A 20,896-nucleotide genomic window follows, 5' to 3' on the forward strand; every position below is an offset into this window, starting at 1 on the left:
TAGTCCAGGGAGGACCTGGCCTGGCAGTTCGGGCTGGACTGTTCCATTGGGCTCAGGGTCAAGACTGATTTGCATATGGCTGTGTCCAAACTGGAATGGCATGGTGAGCAAAAAAACAATGGACTTAGGCCCACATGTCTGTACTGGGGGGAATGTATGAAATTGTTCTGCATTCTGTCCATCAATAGTTCTTTTTGCATTTGTCACCCGGAGTGGGACGGGTATGCTCAGACGTGAGTCCCGTGCTCTATATGCTACTGGAATCAGCTATCCTGGCTAAAGAGGGGTGAAACCCTGAAACCAGTCCTAGGATGCTTGTTTCTAGTCCAAGGAGGACCTGGCCTGACAGTTCGGGCTGGACTGTTCCCATTGGGCACAGGGTCAAGACTGATTTGCATATGGCTGGGTCCAAACTTGAATGGCATGGTGAGCAAAAAAATGATGGATTTAGGCCCAGATCTCTGTACTGAGGTGAATGTGTGACATTGTTCTGCATTCTGTCCATCAATAGTTCTTTTTGCATTTGTCACACCGAGTGGGACGGGTATGCTCAGACGTGAGTCCCGTGCTCTCCTTGCCACTGGAATCAAGCTATCCTGGCTGAAGAGGGGTGAAACCCTGAATCCAGTCCTAGGATGCTTGCTTCTAGTCCAGGGACGTCCTGGCCTGACAGTTCGGGCTGGACTGTTCCCATTGGGCACAGGGTCAAGACTGATTTGCATATGGCTGGGTCCAAACTGGAATGGCACGGTGAGCAAAACAATTATGGATTTAGGCCCAGATCTCTGTTCTGGGGTCAATGTATGACATTGTTCTGCATTCTGTCCATCAATAGTTTTTTTTGAACTAATTATAGTGGGCACCTTGCACCAGTCCCAACAACCCCTTATTGATGATAGGTTAAAGACAGCCTTTATTGAAAGCTATCCTAGTGGTAGCTATGGAGAGCAGCCTTCAGGCTAAGTCTTGAAGGAATGTAAAGCAGCTTGTTTTACCAGTCTATAATCTCTTGAATGAGCAAATGAAAGGGAACCGCACCAGGTATCTATATAAAATATATGTATTTATTTCTAAACACACCCTACGAGTCTCTTTTTGAGGCTAGAGGTCTAAACACATAAGTTACACTTCAAATATTACAGTAAAATCGCACAAATACACGTCAGGGCATAGGGTCGAGCCAAACCATATACTAAAATAGTGGCATAAGAACCACGACTTAACTAGAAACAAGGCCTAGAGCCTGTAGAATCACTGGGACCCCAAGGAACCACCCAAGGTAGTGACACAGGGGACCCACGGGGCTGTGTGCAGTGTGAGAACACAGCCGCAAGCTCCTGTTAGTTTCTATGGGGAAAGTCGCGGTTAGATTTTTAAAGTGAAGCTGCCGGGAAGATGCAAAGTGTCCGAGGAGATCCAAGCCTGATCGAAGTCCAGAAGAACCTGAAAGCAGAGGGGATAGAGTCTGGGTCACTAGCCAGTGACCAGGAGCACGATAGGCGAATGCCCACCGATGACGGGTGATATCAGGTGAAGGTGAAGCTTGACTCTTCAGCCACGAGGACCAGGAGGCGTCGATGATGACCAGGAGCTGGATTCAAGCTGTCCCACAAAGGATGTCGAGTGCTGCAGCGTCGGTGCCCAGATTGGACACAACAAGCCTTGGCAACAGCAACCCACGCAGAAAGGAGAAAGATGCTTCGGTGCAGATCAGCAAGGTCTGCAGGACTCACTTAGTAGGGAGTCAGGGCATGTCTGGAGCAACCATGGAAGCCCAAGGAAAATCAAAGTTGCCTTTGCAGGGACCCACCAGTCGACGGACCAGGGATCACGAAGGGACCTCGAGAGAAATCCCAAAATGGCAGCCCACGTGTCACTCGGGATGACTAGGCTGACAATATTCGATGGATTCTCTCCTCGAGGTGGGGACTACAAGTAATCCAAAGTACGACTCCAAGAGACGCCGAGAAGTCAATGCACTTGCAAAAGTGCACGGTGACCAGGAGTTCCGGTTCCACATTACTCATGAGGGCTGCAGGTCAAAGCTTTGCTGTGGACTCGGGTCGGCCTCTGAGAAGTCTGGAAATCCTCTTCCTGTGTTGCAAAGTCTTCGGCGTACGGCGGGAGCTTCGGAGATGCAGACCTGCAATTGCTTTGTTGGTGCCTGCCAAGCAGGGGAGTCACCCCTTGACCCCAAGGGAGATTTCTTCCATCATCTAGTCTTGAGTAGAGAGTCGAAGTTCCAGGATTCAGTTGCAGAGTTTCGGCCAGGGATATCTAAAGTCCTGTTGCCAGGGGTTCCTTACTTATACCTAAGGAAGGGGTTGGACTAGCTCTGGGGACCCGCCTATGGGAGGGTTTGGAAAGAGGGGTGGCTACACCCATTTCCTTTCTCCAGTTTTGCACCAGAGCAGGGGCTTCCAGCCCCTGAACCGTTTTGAGCTGGAATATGCACAGGGACACCAAATGTGCCCCCAGTGCAGGAATTCAAAGCACTCTGAAAGTGATCCCACCAAGCCCCAATACACATCACCCTGTCTGGGAGGTGGTTACACCTCCCTGTGACAGGAAACCTATTGTTTCGGTCAGCAGCAGGAGGCCAGACCTGTGTCTGTGGCTGCAGCATCCATTTTGTGATGCCAGAGCTCTGTTAAGTTGGTACCGGGTATACCGGTGCTGTCATGTCTCTCCCTCTAGAAGGGTGGGATCATATTCTCACATCAGGAATTGATGCGGGGGTATGATTCCAAGGTGTTTGACACCAAACACAACATGATTCCGTGCAGTCAGTCCAAAGTTAGCATTAACCGTTTTAGTTATAATGCACTTAAGAGTATATGGTCAGGCTGCACTACTGACAACCCCGGAGGATAGATTCCGAAGGCTGCAGAGGGGCTCAGCTCATGCCTGGGCACCCTCTCACATATAACCAAGCACCCTGCCTTCAGGATTGATAAGGCCTGCCATAGGGGTGACTGATAGGCTTCTATGTGCAGTGATAGGTGAGATATAGTGAACCTATATCTCAGTAAGGGGTGCATGCACCCCCTTACCCAGGCTGCAGTAGCAGACCTGTGGAGTCATTTTGGAGGGCTTTCCAGGGGTGTCATAATACATGCTTCAGCCCCTGGTAGGCCTCTGGGGTACCTATGCCCTGGGTACATAGTATACCATATACTAGGGACTTATAAGGGCACCTCAGAATCCAATTTGTAATTTACCTAAGGTACATGCAATCAATTTAGAGAGGAAGCAGCTAGGATAGAGCCCTGAATAGCAGGGTCCCAGCAAGACTAAAGTCGAAAAACAGTGAAACAACAGCAAAAAGTGGGGGTAACCATGTGAAGCAGATCCTACTCTCCTACAAGAGGTATACTGATGTTAGAAGCTTATCAAATAATATTAGAAAACATCCCAGAATTATCTGATGCTTGTCTAACTTTAACAAACCCAGATTGATATAACTTAATTATTTGAGGGATTAGAGACTCTAAATGGGTAGCAATAATTGTTGCAAAAATATTTCCCTCACAGATAATCAAAGTAATTGATTGATAACCATTGTATTATCAATGTTTTTTTATCTAGCTTGGATATAGCAGTAATAAGAGCTGCCATTAACGTTTCATGGGGTGAGGTGATCAGCTAGTAAGGAATTGCATTATTCCCAATTGCTTAGGTCAAATAAAAGAAAACATGGCAAATAAGATCAATAGAGAAACCATCCTGTACGGGGGCTTTACCTTTTTTTAAAGAGTGAATAGCATTTAAACTCTCATCTAGGAAAATGTTCTTATTCAATAAATATAAATCAATAGAAGAGGTCTATGTTGAGATAAATAAAAAAGATGTTGTTAGCATAAATATCATTGCAAAGTTATTTGTAAAATTATTGAAATATCAAAATCAGTAATAGCTATGGATAACAATACAGTTGCTAGATTTATGTCCGATTTTTTTCTAATTGCCAGCAAGCATTTTTCCTACTTTTTGACCCCCACAAAATGCATACTTATCACATAAAAGAATGTTACATATATCGATCGTGGCAATCTTGAGTTTCATTTCACTGATTTGATTAGATCGTTCAGCATATAATAAGATTTGGAAATAAAATATGTATGCTTCAGGGATTTCATTTGTTGAAGCAAGATATTATATTGAGTATTGGATTCTTTTTTCTTCTTGGCTACAAAAAAATTGGCAAAGGAGTGAATAGCTGCATTAAAGGTGGAGGAGTGTGGCTCAATGGTTAGAGCGGCAGACCCTGAAGCAGAGTTCTGGCCAGGGACCAGGGTTCGATTCCTGCCTCGGCGGGGCTCGGGCTCAATTTCCTCGGACCTGTCTATTCTCGCCTCGGTGCCTCTTCTAATCACGGGCCCCACGCTGCAACTCTGGGCAATAGCTTGCTTAGCCTCCACACCGGCCCCAACAGCGCTAAGGATGCCTGGCTTCACCCTGGGGGTTCCCAGAAGTGGACACTTCACAGGGAAAGCCAGGAGGGGTTCCACAGCGGTATGAGTACCAGTGCCAGGAAACCGCAAAAGGTGACACTGCAAGGTGGCCGTCTGGTGACAGTGCGCTCTATAAGTACCTTGACATTTACATTTACAAGGTGCCCAGTTATTAGTAATTGATTAAAATATTACCTCACGAGTAAATTCCTTAAAGTCTTAATAGATAATTTGAGCAGAGGGGACAAGGGTATTAAACTTCCTTCTGCCTTATCCAAGGTTGTAATGAAAGGAGTGTGATCTGAAAGTAATATAGAATGCATGCGAGCAGATTGTAAACATTAGATAAGAAGTGTGCTAATCATAATGTAGTCAATATGAGATAAGGTGCTATAAAGTGAAGCAAAAAGCAAAATTCATATTCCATATATAGGTCTAGAGGAGATGGCTGATTTAAAAGCTTTATGAGATATATTAGGAGCAATTTGAGTTTAGATTTCCTGTCATTAAAAGGATCTGAAATATCACTAAACTCAGCTCCTACAATAATATTATCGTTTGAAATCCTTCAGTATCACACTACTGAAATAACATTTTTAATCTGAGAGACTCGTGGCAAACGATGGCAAGTCCACTTCTATCACCTATTGGAAGAAAAAATTATACATTTCTCATCCAAAGTGTTTTAAGTCTCAAACGTTTGTGTTATCCAAATGTGTTTCCTGAAAAAAATAACACGTGCATTCAATTTAGGAAGATGAGATGGCAACTTTTGTCTTTTAACAGGATTACCAAGTCCACAGACATTCCAAGAAACTAAATGATTCATGGGCAAAGAGAAAGATCCGTATATGAATATCAATTAGGACAACCTGGGGGTGTAGGACACGCATTAAAAATGAATGACGATGGCAAGAACCATCGAAAAGTAGAGATGATATACTGAATGAAACAAGAGAGTGCATAAACAAAAATGAAGATGCTGTGAAGAATGAACACCTTTACACCTTGGGTGTAAGGGTGTGTGCACTGGCCCATGGAAGCCTAAAGTGTGTCAGTGCTGGGAGAGAAGAATCAGTGCCACATATAGAACTGTCCTGCACTTTACCTTTAACTGTGGCTGCTGCACAGCACTCAGCGACAAAATAATACATCTGCCACATATTCGCTTTGAATCAATCATACTTTCATGCATTCGTAGATTCATAACATGCTTGCACATATATTTTATAATTTATCCGGTGTAGATATCTCATTTGATAAAGGACTTGTATCCTTTTCAGGAAATGTACACAAATAGGACCATCTGTGCAGCTCTCATTTCATGTGCATGTTTGTATTGCAACTAGCTTTATTTGCCACTGCAAGCTGAATCTTTACTGCAGCTATTTGTTATGACTGTTTTTGCGATGTTATTCTTATTATTTTATAACTAATTCCTATCACCAGAGTGTGTATCTTGTCTTAGGGTGTGTGCCTTTCAGAAAATAATAGCATTATCGGTTTCTTTTATTCCAAAGCACCATTTTAAATGAATGGCATGTATTCATTTCAGAGTGTTCTTATAAAGCGATGCCCTCTTTCACATACTTTCGCAATCTACTGGAATTTTTTCAGTGCCCTGCTTTGAAAAACTATTTTTTTACCAAAAGAAAAAACAGTCAATCCTTTCTTTTCTCTCATACCTCAGACACAGTGCACCGCCTTCAGAAGATAAGCGTACACGAGACAGCGACGAGTTGATGAGGGTATGCTGGACTGCTTGAGGAACAGAACTAATTAAATATTGTCTATTATGTGAGGTCAAACTCTAGGAAGCGGCAGGCTCATCACTTGAACAATGGCTGGTGCCAAAGAGCAACATAGCAGCACTGTTCAAAACCTGCTCGTTCATATGTTTGATACTCAGGTTTTGTGCTGTATTTTTATTAGAATGCGACTCTACTGAACAAATAGTGAAGCTAAAGTCAGAAGGAGCCTTTTCACCCAGCTCACTTTGGAGAATGAACCAATTACGAAACCGGAGCCCGAGCTTTGCTGGCTCTCAGCTGAGTCACTCACTGAGGAAAGTACAAAGCAGAGAGGCCTGCTGTGAGAGGGCAGCAGTGACTCACTTTTAATATCTGACTGCGCCAGGAATCCAGACCCTGCCAAGAGAACCGTGTAGGGAGCCCCGCTTCAACCCACTCGAATTTCCTCATAACAGCCCTGCATTTCAGCAGACTGCTCCAGTTAGGCATTTTAATTTGCAAACTGGAGTGGACTATAAAAACACGGTCTATTGGCGCTGTTCGTGTAGTGATTGGGAAAGAACAATGAAATTCAAGGGCAGGAATAACATCCAAAGCTAAACAGCATTCCAGAAGGGCCCTTTAAAACGCTATAGTATGTTTTCCTCCAGCCTTCTACGTAAATACGTTGTGCCTCCGGGTAGGGCAGACAGCTGAAGTGTAAACGCGACGATCCGTGTTCACATTACACTATCATTCAATTAACTTTATTTGGTGTGCAGGTATCCGCCTGGAGGGAATGGAGAGGAGAGACTATTATATACAAGACAGCAAAGTCGGGATGTATCCAGACTGCTGTCCCTGTAACTTCACTAATGGCAATAAGTCTATTTGTTATCCTTCATCGAACTGCCTCTAAGCGCTCCCCATCTGCTTTTCATTTCTATTCTTTGTATACTCTCTTCCTGCATAAGTCATTAAAACATTCATGAAAGACTTGAGAACTGCTTTAGGACATGGGCTGGTGGGCAATGTGGCCTGCATGATGTGAGAGTTTTCACTCTCCTATTTTTCTGAATTCGTTTTTCCTGGCTTTCGGGCTCTTTGCACTTTGCCATTGCTAACCAATGCTAAAGTGCTTGTGCTAACCTCCTAAAACATGGTAAAATTGGCTTACACCTGGTTGGCATATTTAATTTACTTCTACGCCCCTAGTGGAGTGGTACACCATATACTCAGGGCCTGTAAATTAAATACTACTCGTTGGCTTGCAACACATATTGTGCCACCTCCTTAATGAGCTCTTTAAAGATGTCCCAGGCTCACCATTGTATGCAGTTTTAAACTGCAAGTACGACTTGGTAAATTAACCCTGTTGCCAAGCCTTAAACTCCTTTTTCATTACATATGTCACCCCTAAGGAAGGCTCTAGGCAGCTCACATGGCAGGGTTCATTGCAATTAAACGGATCAACGTGCATTTTGAGTTTTTTCATGTCCAGGTCGTGAAAAACTCACAAATTTGGTTTCCACTACTGTGAAGCCTACCTCTCACATAGTATAGCATTGGGTTGCCTTATATATATTTACAAAAGTGCTAAAGTTTGATTGGGAGCCAACAGGAAATTCATGTTTGGTGTCTGAGAAGTAGTTTGAAATCATCTTTAATGGTCACAATTTTTAAAATATCACTTTTAGAAAGTTACGACGACAACGCAAGAGATGCCAATACTGATACCATTCACAAATTCAATAGACAGAATCCCACGTGCACTTGTAGTGATCAAAACTAAATTAATTAGAAATAGTTTTTTATTTATTTTTAAATTAGTTGAATTTTTCTTTTTAATTTTATCTTTAATGATGGATCATTAGAATTAAATTACAATCCAAACATTTGATCGGACCAAACAATAACAATACAAAGTGCTCTATTACAAACACAAATTACATTTGAATACACCAAATTTCAACCAGCCCAAAGCCCCAACAGAATAAAAGAAAAAACAAAGAAAGAATAGGAGATAACCAAGGAAAAGTGAAAACAAATACAACAGAGTAATGGGAGATGTAGAACTCTCCTATTCTTTCTTTGCTTTTTCTTTTATTCTTTTGGGGCTTTGGGCTGGTGGAAATTTGTGTATTCAAATGTAATTTGTGTTTGTTATTGAGTACTTTGTATTGTATTGCCTGAACTGCCAAGCCACGTCCTCCCTGGACTGGAAACAAGCATCCTAGGACCGGTTTGCATATGGCTAGGTCTAAACTGGGGTGGCATGGTGAGCAAAAGAATGATGGATTTAACCCAGATCTCTTGACTGGGGGTGAATGTTTTGATTTGTTGTTCATTCCGTCCATCAATTGTGTGTCTTTTGCTTTCTCGCCCTAACTATTTGGTGCCTGCAGCCTGTTCCTGGGTTACATGGCTTGGCGTATTTGGCAGTCAGCCTTTGTATATCCCTCCTGGACAGTCAGTCACACAATAGTGGGATTTGGTGTGCCTGGATAGGCCATCACTGGCAGGAAGAGGGGCAGAGCTGGGAACAGTCCTACTTGAAAATCAATAGGCTGTGCTCAGCCTTCACACAAATAACTTCACACTAGCAATCTTACTGCTTCCCCTCCTGCACAGCTCTGCCTGGTAGCTGATGTCCCTGACCCTTGCTGGTCTGTGTTCGAGGTCCTCCTCCACCGCGCAGGCACCTGCCCTTTCCTCATCCCTGGTGGTCCAGTGGGGATCTTCTCTGCTCTGCAGGTGCTCTGCCCTCTGCCACTCTGCCTTACTTTTTTCTTCCTTTCTTTCTGCTTTGCTTATTGTCACTTTTTTCACCGTCTTCACTCTTCTTCTCTCTTTCTCTTTTTTGCACCTTTTCCCCTTTGTGTCCCTGCTCATCCCCTGTGGCCTGCCCCACTCCAGTGACAATTCCCACTTCCTGTATTCCCACCTCCCGGCTGTCTAGACCTCCACCTCACACTACTCATGGCGGCCGCTGCGGCACGCCAAAGGCAAGCCCATCTGCACCCTGCTGTGCCTAGACCGTGTCCAGCTCCACGGACCCTGGTTCTTGGATCATCCACCACTACAACGCCAGAACCCTCCACACCCTCAATACCGGATGGCATACCGCCTGCCTCCAGGTATTGCTGAAAGGCACTCAGGGCCCTTTCTCCTGCCATAACTGCAGCTGCACCTTCGCCTGCCACCGCACTCCTACCCCACCCACTGCACTCCCTCCACAAACAAACCATAGAGATCTGGGACCTGCTCAGCTCCATCAACCCCAACATCACCTTCCTCAGAGAAACCTGGATGAACCCCACCTCCGCCTTGGACATTGCCACCGCTATCCCGGACGGATACAAGGTTATCCACAAGGACTGCATCAGCAAACCAGGGGGAGGCATCGCCATCATACACAAAAGCACCCTCCACCTCACTACCCACTTGGACGACCACTCAACCAACATGGAGCACTTCCAGGTCCAGACCAACCTAAACACCGATCCACCAGACCCTGCTCACTCTTCACCGACTCCGTCAACTTCATCGTACCACACACTCTCGCCTCCACAGAATACATCCTCCTCGGTGATCTCAACTTTCACCTGCACAACCCCAATGACAAAAACACCTCATCCCTGCTGGAGAACCCTGCCACCGTTGGACTCAAATAACGGATCACCTCCCTGATCCACTCAGCAGGATATGCTTGACCCCATCTTCTCCACCAGCAACAACATCACCTTCAGCCCCATAACAGAACTCCTATGGATCGACTCTTGCTGCGTCCACTTCTCCTTCACCAAACCCAATGTACACCACCACGCCCACCGCTACCCTCGAAGCAGTTGGAACAGGGTCACCGAAGAGCAGCTCACCACCTCCCTCAGCAAAAACCCCTATCAACTTACACGGATGCTAACACCACAGCACAAAAACTCTACCATTGGCTCTCCACCTGTGATAACTCTGTGGCTCCCCTGAAGACAGCACCAAGTAAGCGACACTCCAAGAATGACAGCTGGTTCTCTCCTGCCCTTCATGAATCCAGAAGCACCTGTAGATGGCTCGAGAAGAGATGGAAGAGCAGCAAGACACCAGAAGACTACTCAGCCTTCAAGACCGCTGTCACTGCACACCCGACCTCATTAGAACAACAAAGAAAGCAGCCCTACAAGAAAGGATCAATTCCAATGCACTCTATAGTAAAGAACTTTTCGCCGTGGTCCAAGAATTCACCAGACCCCGTGCAGTCACAGCAGACATCCCACCCTCCCAAGACCACTGCAACAACCTCTGCACCTTTTTCCAATGCAAGATTAAGGAGATATACAACAACTTTGACAGCTGCAATACCCAAGACCCTGCCACCCCATCCGCAACCACTGCACCCAATGACACTAGACCCCAGTGGACCCTACTTAGCTGGACTCGCCTCACTGCTGATGACACCCTCACGTGCATCAAGGCTGCCCTCTTTGCTGCTACAGACAACATCCACATCCTCCTCGACCGAGATGAAACAGCAGTCCTCATTCTCCTGGACCTCTTGGATTCTTTCAATACCATTTCTCACTGCACCCTAAGCACAAGACTTCACAATGCTACCATCCATGACAAAGCCCTGAAATGGATCTGCTTCTTCCTCACCGGTCTAACACAAAGAGTAAGACTATCAGGTTCCTCACTGAACCCACAGAGATCAGCTGCGGAGTGCCTCAGGGCTCCTCCCTGAGCCCCACTCAATTCAAAATCTACATGGCCCGCTCGCAGCCATCATCAGGAACCACAGACTCAACATCATCTTCTACGGCAACAACACCCAGCTGATTCTCTTCCTCACCAACAAACCCACAGTCACCAAGAACAACTTTCACGATGGGATGAAGGCTGTTGCCACCTGGATGAAGCACAGCTGCCTCAAGCTCAACTCTGAGAAGTCCAAAGTCCTCCTCTTGGGCTCCAACCCTGCCACCTGGGACTACTCCTGGTGGAGAACACCTAATTATCCGTGGGTCTAACAGGCTTCACAAAGCCCTAGGGAACTAGAACACAAGCAAAGAAGCTCTCAATCATGACTTGGAGGGGTCCTTAAATAAGGACGGAATCCCACCACCCACCGAGGTGGCATGCTTCATCATCTGGGATTTCTCCTTTTGGCTGCAACACCTAGTGTAGCCAAGGGCTACAACCCCCTCACTGTGAGGGAGGAGCTCAGGGATGTTTTTAGATACTACTCTAGCATAGGATATACTAAAATCCTAAAGATGTATAGCACTGGAAAGCTTGAGTGATGGGCGCAGAACAAAAAAGTGGTGTGGTATAAAACTAACTACCAAGAGGAAAAAAGGCTTTATTAGTTGACTCTTGGTGTCAGGATTGAAAACAGTGCATGTGCAGTTTAGAAATAATAACTGAATCTGTCCAGTAAACAGGTCTACATGTTTTGGCCATTTTTACCTAAAAAATGTCTTGGTCTTCCTCAGGACCTTGATGTTCTATGCTACTGCATGATGAAGTGGTAAAAAGAAAAGATAGGTGTAACTTGAAAAGTTTAATTTGAAACGAATACAACCTACGCAACCAGTAGTCTCACTTTTAGAGGAATACGATATACTGGTGATACCTGTGGAAAAACAGAAAGAGAGATCAAATGCTTGTGTCTAGTAAGCTTATAAACTGGTGAGTCACATATACTCATGCCTTAGCATACCTTCAAGTGTATAGTGAGAATCAAAAATGTAGAGTAACTTACCCGGGAACTACGAGTAAGAAGCCTCACCTCACCTGGCAACAGCTCAGGACGGGATGCACCGCTCTAAAAAGAAATGTTGGTAGCGGTCAGACCAAGATGTGCATTCTAGTCTACCTGCAACTAAGTGATTATTAAAACCAATTTGTTCACATTGCAATCCTGAAGAGGGGCAATGCAGAAACACATAGATAATTGCTGACAACATCAAGAATGATGTATTTTATGCATTCCAAGAAGGTTGGTGCTACTGCTTGTAGTTCCTACACATGTAACCAGCCCCTCCACAGCATGCTGTTCCAAGGGGATTTACATGTGTCTATGAGTGTTGAATAAAACATTTGTTGTTACTCAAAGCACATCATCTGTTTTCGGTTTAACTAACAAAATGTATATACAGGTATCTCTTACAGTATGCAGTAGATTACTGATACCATTATAGATCCAAAATAAGAGGAGAGAATATATGGTGTTGCACTTATGTGAAACAAGAACCCTAGTGCTGCCCCTGAAGCAATTATATAGATAGGAGGGGTATAGCAAGAGTCACAGAACCATTATGGTATGAAACAGTCAATCAATATGACTACTTTGGACACTAGCAATCCTGGTCTAATCATCTTTCAATCAAAAAGCTCAAAACCGGGGGGGGGGGGGGGCGTGGCCTGCAGCCAACGAACATGGCCGCAGCCTAGAGGAGCTCCGGACCTCCGCCAGATTCCCCAACCATCCGCCTCAATTATACATGCCCTACTCATGTTCCTGTGCCGTCCCATGCTCTGTGAGGAAGATCGGCACCCCTCGACCCGGGTGGGATGCACAGCGGCTGCAGATGCGCTGAGATAAATCGTGCTACAAAACCGAGTCCTATCTGCCATGCTGTAGCCGGGGCCTCGAGTGATCAGGTGGCCCGGCGAGCGAGCACCGGAATCTCTCTCTGCGTCTAGACTCGTGAAAATGGAGCTGCTGCACTGAGGACTGTCACCATCCTGCAGGCTTGATCTGATGAAAATTCTTCCCCCCCGTCGGCCTCGCTCTGGTGCTGGAGCTGTTCGGAAGAGGCACTCATTAACCAGCCAGCGGGCGAGGCTCGGCGGTTGCCGAGGCTATGCAGGGCAAATTGACACTGCCCCGCACCGTGTTGAGAACAGAGCCACATCGCCCCTTCATGTCTTGGCCTCCCTGAGTCTGCCGTCCTGCCGGCGGTGTGCAGTCCTGCTCGCGCTGTTCCTCTGGAGCTCGGAGGATCGTGCCTGGGACAATAAACAGCTGCCTCCCCTGCAGTGTGAGCGGGGGCTCAGCGGACCATGCCCATGGCAATATACAGTGGCCCCTCCTGCAGTGAACGCACAGTTCAGCCCAATGCACCAGACCTATGGTCGGTGAGTGACCCCGCAGCAGTAGAACACTCTTTATAAGGTAGCGCGGGCTGGAAACATATCACCGCCGCAGCTCCTAGTGTAAACACCTTCCAGGTCTCTGCCCCTGCCCAGAGAACACTGTGTGAAGACATTGACTGACGGGATTGGTGGGGCACCTGTAACTACAGACACTGCCCATTGGAAAAAAGTCTTGGTGAGCCATCACGCGATGCGCAGCCCCATTGGTTGGAAACCTGAAAGGCTGCGTGCGTGGACCCTTACGCACAGGCATGCAGCGGTGAGCACTGCTGCCTCGGTTGTCACCAGCGCGCACCAGCTGCAGGCCCCTGTGATCATGGGCGGACGGGTCCAGTGTGTCGTGCCCCCACCTAAGCTAGACAAGTATGCCTACCGCTAGACACGCTTGGAGCTACCAGACCAGGCAGCAACTCCTGCCTGGAAGAACACTGACGCCGCTGAAAAGGAAATCACGCTCCAAGACATAATGGCTTCACTGATGAAAATACATACATCCTTGGAGTCCAAGATCACCACGGTAGCCACTGATCTCATGTTAATCAGGGACGATTTTCGGAAACTGAACACGAGGGTGAAAGAGGTCGAAACAATGACGGTCACGCTTGGTGAAGACATTGCAACCCTCAAGCAATAAATGCTATGCTTGGAGTCGGAGCACAAATTTATGGCGGCAAAGCTAGATGATTACGAGGGCCGCTCAAGGCACAACAACATTCGAATCGTAGGAGTGCTGGAGGGAACAGGGGGGCCAGCCCTGGACCTGTTTGTAGAGGACTTTGTTCAGAACCACCTCCAGCCTCGAGGACTCTCTAACTATTTTTCAGTCGAGAGGGCTCATCATGTTCCTGGCAGCAGGCCCAAGCGGGAGCACCTCCCAGGCCCTTATTAGCCCGCATCTTTAACTTCCGAGATCAAGATCTCATCCTGCAGGCGGCCAGGGCAGCCCCTCCTGTCAAGTATGAACACAGAACTATTTCCTTCTTTCCAGATTATATGGCCACAGTGGCCAGACAAAGACGTACTTTTTTGACGTACTTACTTCGAGCCTGTGAGATCAAATACTCCATGATGTTCTCCTCTAAGTTGAGAGTCATAGCAAATGGGAAAACATGGTTCTTCACAACCCCTGAGGATGCACATGACTGGCTAGAGGGCTGGCAATGTGCCGCAAACTCCAGTGGGACGAGCCGCGATTGTTACCGACAACCAGGACGCACATCCACAGTGGAACGAAGGGACGCAACCTTTTTGCCCGAGGCTCCCGACGATGAACAATGACCAAAGGAAAGTAACCTCCCTCTGAAGGAACACCCTCTCAATCATAACCCACTCCACACATCTGGCAACCATGACACGTCCAAGCGACTCAGGACAACTGTGCATTACGAACCACAGAACATTGCGACCGCAAGGATGCTTTTGAGTAGACAGGGGCTCTACAGCTCTGCCTAGACACACCCTCGAGTGGACCCTCTATGATGACTGAGAGACATTATGAGACTGATGCTCGTCTCCGAAGATTCCTGGACAACAGCTCAGATAATGTATATAATGTTGGGGTAAATTTGGGGAGGTACGGGGTGGTCTCACCCCCCTTCAAAGTTACTGGGAAATGGGTTCTAGGCACTTTGCAAAGTTGGGGAGGCAGGAAGTTCTCACACCATCATGCAGGGCGACAGGAAGGGGGGTGGGCCGAATGTTTCATTGTAATTTTTTTGTTGTTTCTTTGTTCAAAGTTAAGGGTTATGGTGCAACCTTATTACATTTGTATCCGACCGCTGCTTAGTAGTCAACACATGTCCTCCTCCCCTACAGACCCCAGTGTCAAGTATGATCACTCACCCTAGTATGTCAGTTCCTCTATCTTAACACCCACTACACCTTCCCTTGATCTCCTGCAATGTCAATGGCCTTGGCGACAAGGTGAAGAGGGCATTTCCTTAAGCATAAGGCGACATCAGTAGTTTTCCTTCAAGAAACCCACTTAGTAGGGACGACCTGTAAGGCCCTAGACAGGTGGTGCTTTAAATTGATAGTCCACTTAAAATTCTCCTCTGGCTCCCACGGGGTTGGAATCCTGGTTAAAAAACAATGCCCACTGATCATTAAGCACACGTACACAGACGATCAGGGCCGTTTCGCGGCCATGTCATGTCAATGGGAGGGACGTGCTTTGAACATTGTGACTGTATAGTGAAGCACTCCACTCATTGGCACTCCCTGCGCTGAGCCCATTCCTGCTCCAGCTTCCAGAGGGAGACCTTATACTTGGTGGTGACCTCAATGCCACCCTCAACAACATGCTAGATAGGACACCCCACAGACAACAGCACCAAACGCACTCTCCCCTTGCTGATTTCCTCGACACGATCGGTCTGGTCGACGTGTGGTGCTCACAATACCCGCACACACAACAATATACATACCACTCAGGTGTACACAATAGTCTCTCCAGGATTGATTATATACTGACATCGGCAGATATTGTTGGGAACTTTACGGGTATGACCTGTCTCCCACAAGGGATATCAGATTATTCACCAATACTGGTCAACTATACGTGCAACACTTTTACCCAGCGGCATCTCGTCCCTATATATCCAGGCTATCTTAAAAACCCAAAGATCTGGAAAGGTCTCACCACTACCACAAAGCACTATTTTACTGAAAACAAATCCTCAGTCACCTCTCCCCTTCCCTTATGGGAAGCATATAAAACTGTCCTTAGGGCACAGGCTATATCCCTTATTACAAACCACAATGGAGAAAAGGCCATACAGGTATCAACACTTGAACAGTACTTACACGACCTAGAAGCAAAACACTCCTGGGATCCCTCAGACTCCAACACATGCCAACTCAATCTAATAAAACGGGAATACAAGGAATACTTATGGCATGATGCCAAAACTAGACTGACGACCACGCTCCACACAATTTATGAGACGGGAGACAAGGCAAGCAAGGTTCTAGCGTGGCTCAATAAATGAGAACGAGCAAGTCGCTGGATCGCTGAACTTCGGAACCCTCAGGGAGGAATGATCACAGAACCCCAAGCAATAGGAGACTCCCTGGCAACTCACTACACTGATATCTACACCCCCTCAACCAAAATCCAGCAGGAAGATGCAGCTGCATTTCTCTGCGACATACATCTCCCAAGGCTCACAGACGACGATATGTCAGTATTGGACTTGGACTTTACTACCGATGACCTAACGATAGCACTAGGGAACACACAGTCGGGGAAGACCCTGGGACCGAATGGTATTCCAATAGAACTCTATAAGCAAAACGTGACAGCCATTGCCCCCCACCTATTGAACATGTATAACAGAAGCCTAGACGTGGGAGAACTTCCTAAGGACCAAAGAATGGCCATGGTGGTAGTCATACACAAGCCAGGAAAACCTGCACAGGAATGCACCTCCTACCGGCCCATTTCTCTTCTTAACGCCGAAGCTAAGATCCTCGCCAAGATGCTGGCCAATAGACTGACGCCCCACTTAGCCAAGCTGATCCACCCGGATCAGTCCAGGTTTATGGTGGCGTACGGCCGCATATCAAAAGAATTCCTGCTGGGACGTGGCACCAGACAGGGCTGCCCACTGTCCCCGCTCCTATTCGAACTCCTCCTAGAACCGCTAGCCGTGTGGATCAGACAAGATCCTTTCATCCGGGGACTGCGTTGGACCGAAGACGTAGAACACCGCATTTCCCTATATGCTGACGGCATCCTCCTATACATGGCATCCCCTGCACGCTCACTCCATGGGATCTTGGACATTTGTAACTCCTATGGGAATTTCTCTGCTTACACGATTAACTGGACCAAATCGGTACTCTATGTACTGGTAGGCCCTCCACCGAAACTGCCTAAGGGATGTGAAGTGACAATAGTTACAGACCATTTCAAATATTTAGGAATCCATATCACTTCAGACCCAGAGGACTTTATGACCCTTAACCTCCTAGAGCCCCTAAAAATATTGCAAAAAGATACCAAACATTGGCAAACCTTACCACTCACACTGCTAGGAAGGGCAGCGCTCTTTAAAATGATGGCGCTCCCTCGGTTCCTCTATGCGTTACATAACACCCCATTTCTAGTCCCCCCGTCCTATTTTCGTTCCATCGAAACCGAGGTTACCAAACTCCTGTGGGATGGAAAAACATCCAGAATAGCGATGGCCAAATTAATCAGGACATGGTATGACGGAGGCATTGCGCTCCCAAATGTCCAAATGTACTATTGGGCATCCCAGCTGGCAGTCATAAACCAGTAGATTCATGCCCCACTGGCAGACCCGGCCTTCCGCCTAGACAGGTTGCTCCTGGTCCCAGAAAAGCTTATCCATGCACTATACAACACTAACCATAAACTGACCCCACTAGGTCTTACCAAACACACAAACCAACTCTGGCATATAGTGCAAAGGAAGATGGGGTGGCGAAATGTATTCACACTGGCAACACCCCTCTAGGATACGAGAGCATTAGTCACGCTGCGCAACACCAAAGGTTTCAACCATTGGGATGCTATAGGAATATCGACAATTGGTGATCTTTGGCGCAAGAGAAAGGTACTCTTGTTCACTCACCTCCAAGAACAGTACACAATGGCACCCACAGAACGCTTCCGCTATCTTCAAATTAAACACGCCCTTGAGGCGACTATCCCCCAGACACCAACCTTCCTGAAGCCTCCCCTCTGGGGGATAGGCTACTCACCGATTATATAACCAAAAAAGCTACTTCCCTCACTTACCGAAAGATAATAAACTACCATCCTGATCCCACACAACCTATCCGGGAAAAATGGCAAACAGATGTAGAGGATTTGGATGAGACAGACTGGCAGAAGGCATTGGCATCCCTCAGGGAGGTGGCCATCCCATCGAAACTCTGACAAGTTTAATTGAAAGTACTCCATAAGATATACTATACAAGACCGACACTATGCAGGATAGGCAAGACTGTTAGTCAACATTGCCTCAGAAAGTGTGGAGCAATAGGGATGTTTTTTCACACAATGTGGAAATGCCATGTGATAGCGACGTACTGGGTGGAGGTTATGTCATTAATAACTCGACCCCGTGTCGCCCCTGTACCACTGGAGCCTAAACGCTGCTTATTGAACATTTGAGAGGCTACAGACCTTAATACCACTGGGCAAATATGGGCGACGCTGGGCATGATGGTGGCGAAGCCAAACATAGCTAGATTGTGGGGGGCGTGAAACGCTCCGACGATTCAAGAATGGAGTGCAGACATGGATCTGGCCATGGTGGCAGAAAAAGCGGTGTATATAAATATGAGGTGTCCCATAAAATGGGAACGGTTGTGGGGAAAATGGAACGCATTAGAAGGGGGGATATGTACTGCACCAACTGTAGACACCTCACAGGACGAGGATTAACCACCATACTTGGGGACACTGTTTTATGTCTCATAGTAACTGTCATGAGGTGCTTATAGGTCGTACTGAATTTATGTACATGTGTAGCAAGAGCAACGGGTCAAGTGACTCCAGATCGTACGGCTGTATGTAATTTTGCACCAACAACACAAATAAATAAAAAATAAAAAATCCCCAAACCACCATTTCTATGAACTCAATAACAAGATATGCAAAATGTTTCAGAGGTAGGGCAATAGACTCATCTTTAAAAGCTTTAAGAAGTAAACCTAATCCCTTATTACTTTATGCCATCTGCGTTCAAAGTTAAGACTATAACTGATCTCAATACAATTTACATGAGGAGCATCCAACAATTCTTACATCTACAAATGGCTACCCCTCATTGTGTTGTTGCGCTGGAGTTGAATTTAAAATCTTTATTGTGACCTGACACCAGGGCCACTGTGAATGACCTATGCAATTGTGCAGGAGCAGATTACACCACCCTAAAATCTTTAATTTATTTGGAACTTTAAAAACTCAAAGAAGAATATGGAACTAAACATCTAGTCATTAAACAAGGTAATTAAAGATCATGAGACTATGATTAAATTAAATTGAGCAACACTGAAAAGTATTCTAAGGAAGACCTTATTCAGCAGCGAAAGGGAAAATGACCTTGCCTCACTAAAGAAATACAAACATATGGACCTGGTATATGATTCCTATTTATTGATGCAATAGTAATATATTAGTTCTATTCTGGTAGGCACAACAAAAAGGAAATGTTTAAGATTTTGATTGTTTTATGGATGTATATAATTTCAGAGACCTTGAAATCCGCTCCTACAAGAGAAAAATGCTTGCCGACTCTGTCGTGAAAAAAGAGGAAACCCTCAGTTACATATTATCCATTTGTCTGAAACTGTTATACCAAAAATCTTTTTACTTGCAAAGTCTTTTTAATAATGCAAACATAAGATCATTTTCAGAGGGGGTTAGATACTGTATTACTATAAAAAATCATGACTGTATTACTAAATTAATGAAATTCTTTGACATAACATAAATGCTAGGAAACAGTGATTAATATATTTTAGCGAATGCTTTACGTCTGTTTTGAGAATTTTACTACAAGAACTGTGAAATGTTGATTTTTATTTTAATCTGTGTGATTAATACAATAAACTTTTGTACTACTTTAACCCTCGGAGACCTGCCCTGCTGTTTGAACCCTGTTCCACTGCTAAATGCAGGTCTACTAGAAGGGACTACAAAGGTTAGTTTGGTGGCCTCCTGATCAGAGACTCACTGACAGAGGCCTGAGTGAGTCCTGACCCTGAAAGTGGCACCTCTTCAGTGGTAGACAAAACCAGATCTTGGGACTAAAATGTGCTCTGAGAAACAAAAGAAGACCATGACCTACCTCCTTGTCAATATACCCAAGTTGCATTGCCGGTCATCCTGACTTTTCTGCAGCTCTCACTATGTTCTGTTATATTCCATACAAGTACCCCAATATAGGCCAGGGTAACATCCCAAACGTTCACCTACATTTGTCACTATACTACATACATGACAGGCTGCTAGGACCTTGGATTCTTGGAAACTCAGCAGGACTATCATCTCCTGCATAATAACTATGTACAAGGTTCTTTCCCGACACCATCCTAAGTCCGACAGTGGCGCAGCAAAGGTGAACCCCTGGGGATACCTTCGGGTATAAAAACATCACATCTTGCTGAGATAGTGGGAGGAGATCACGACTTCCATGCCGACACACTGATGCGAGACGCTGAGGTTCCTGCATGCAGACACTCCAGCTCGCAGTGGTCTGAACATCCCTTGCAGGGTGTCCAACTCGAGACCAAGACAGGATCCCACAGTCTCTCACTTCAGGTAATGGGGTTGACTTTATCCTAGAGGGATTCTCAAATTAACACCTACATACATGCTAGGTACACTTAGGTACATCTAGTTAGGGTAGCATTGTATTTTATATACTTGCCTGTATTTATGATTATAGCGAGATGGTAGAAATCTACCATCCTTTTACTTTCCTAGTGCTTCTAATCATTTATATCTGTTACTGTCTAACACGCTTAGCGAAATTTCTCCCGTTATCCTGGGGAGGAACGCCCACTTTGAATCTCATTAGA

The sequence above is a fragment of the Triturus cristatus genome, chromosome 10 (assembly GCF_964204655.1).
Source record: "Triturus cristatus chromosome 10, aTriCri1.1, whole genome shotgun sequence".
NCBI lineage: Eukaryota > Metazoa > Chordata > Amphibia > Caudata > Salamandridae > Triturus > Triturus cristatus.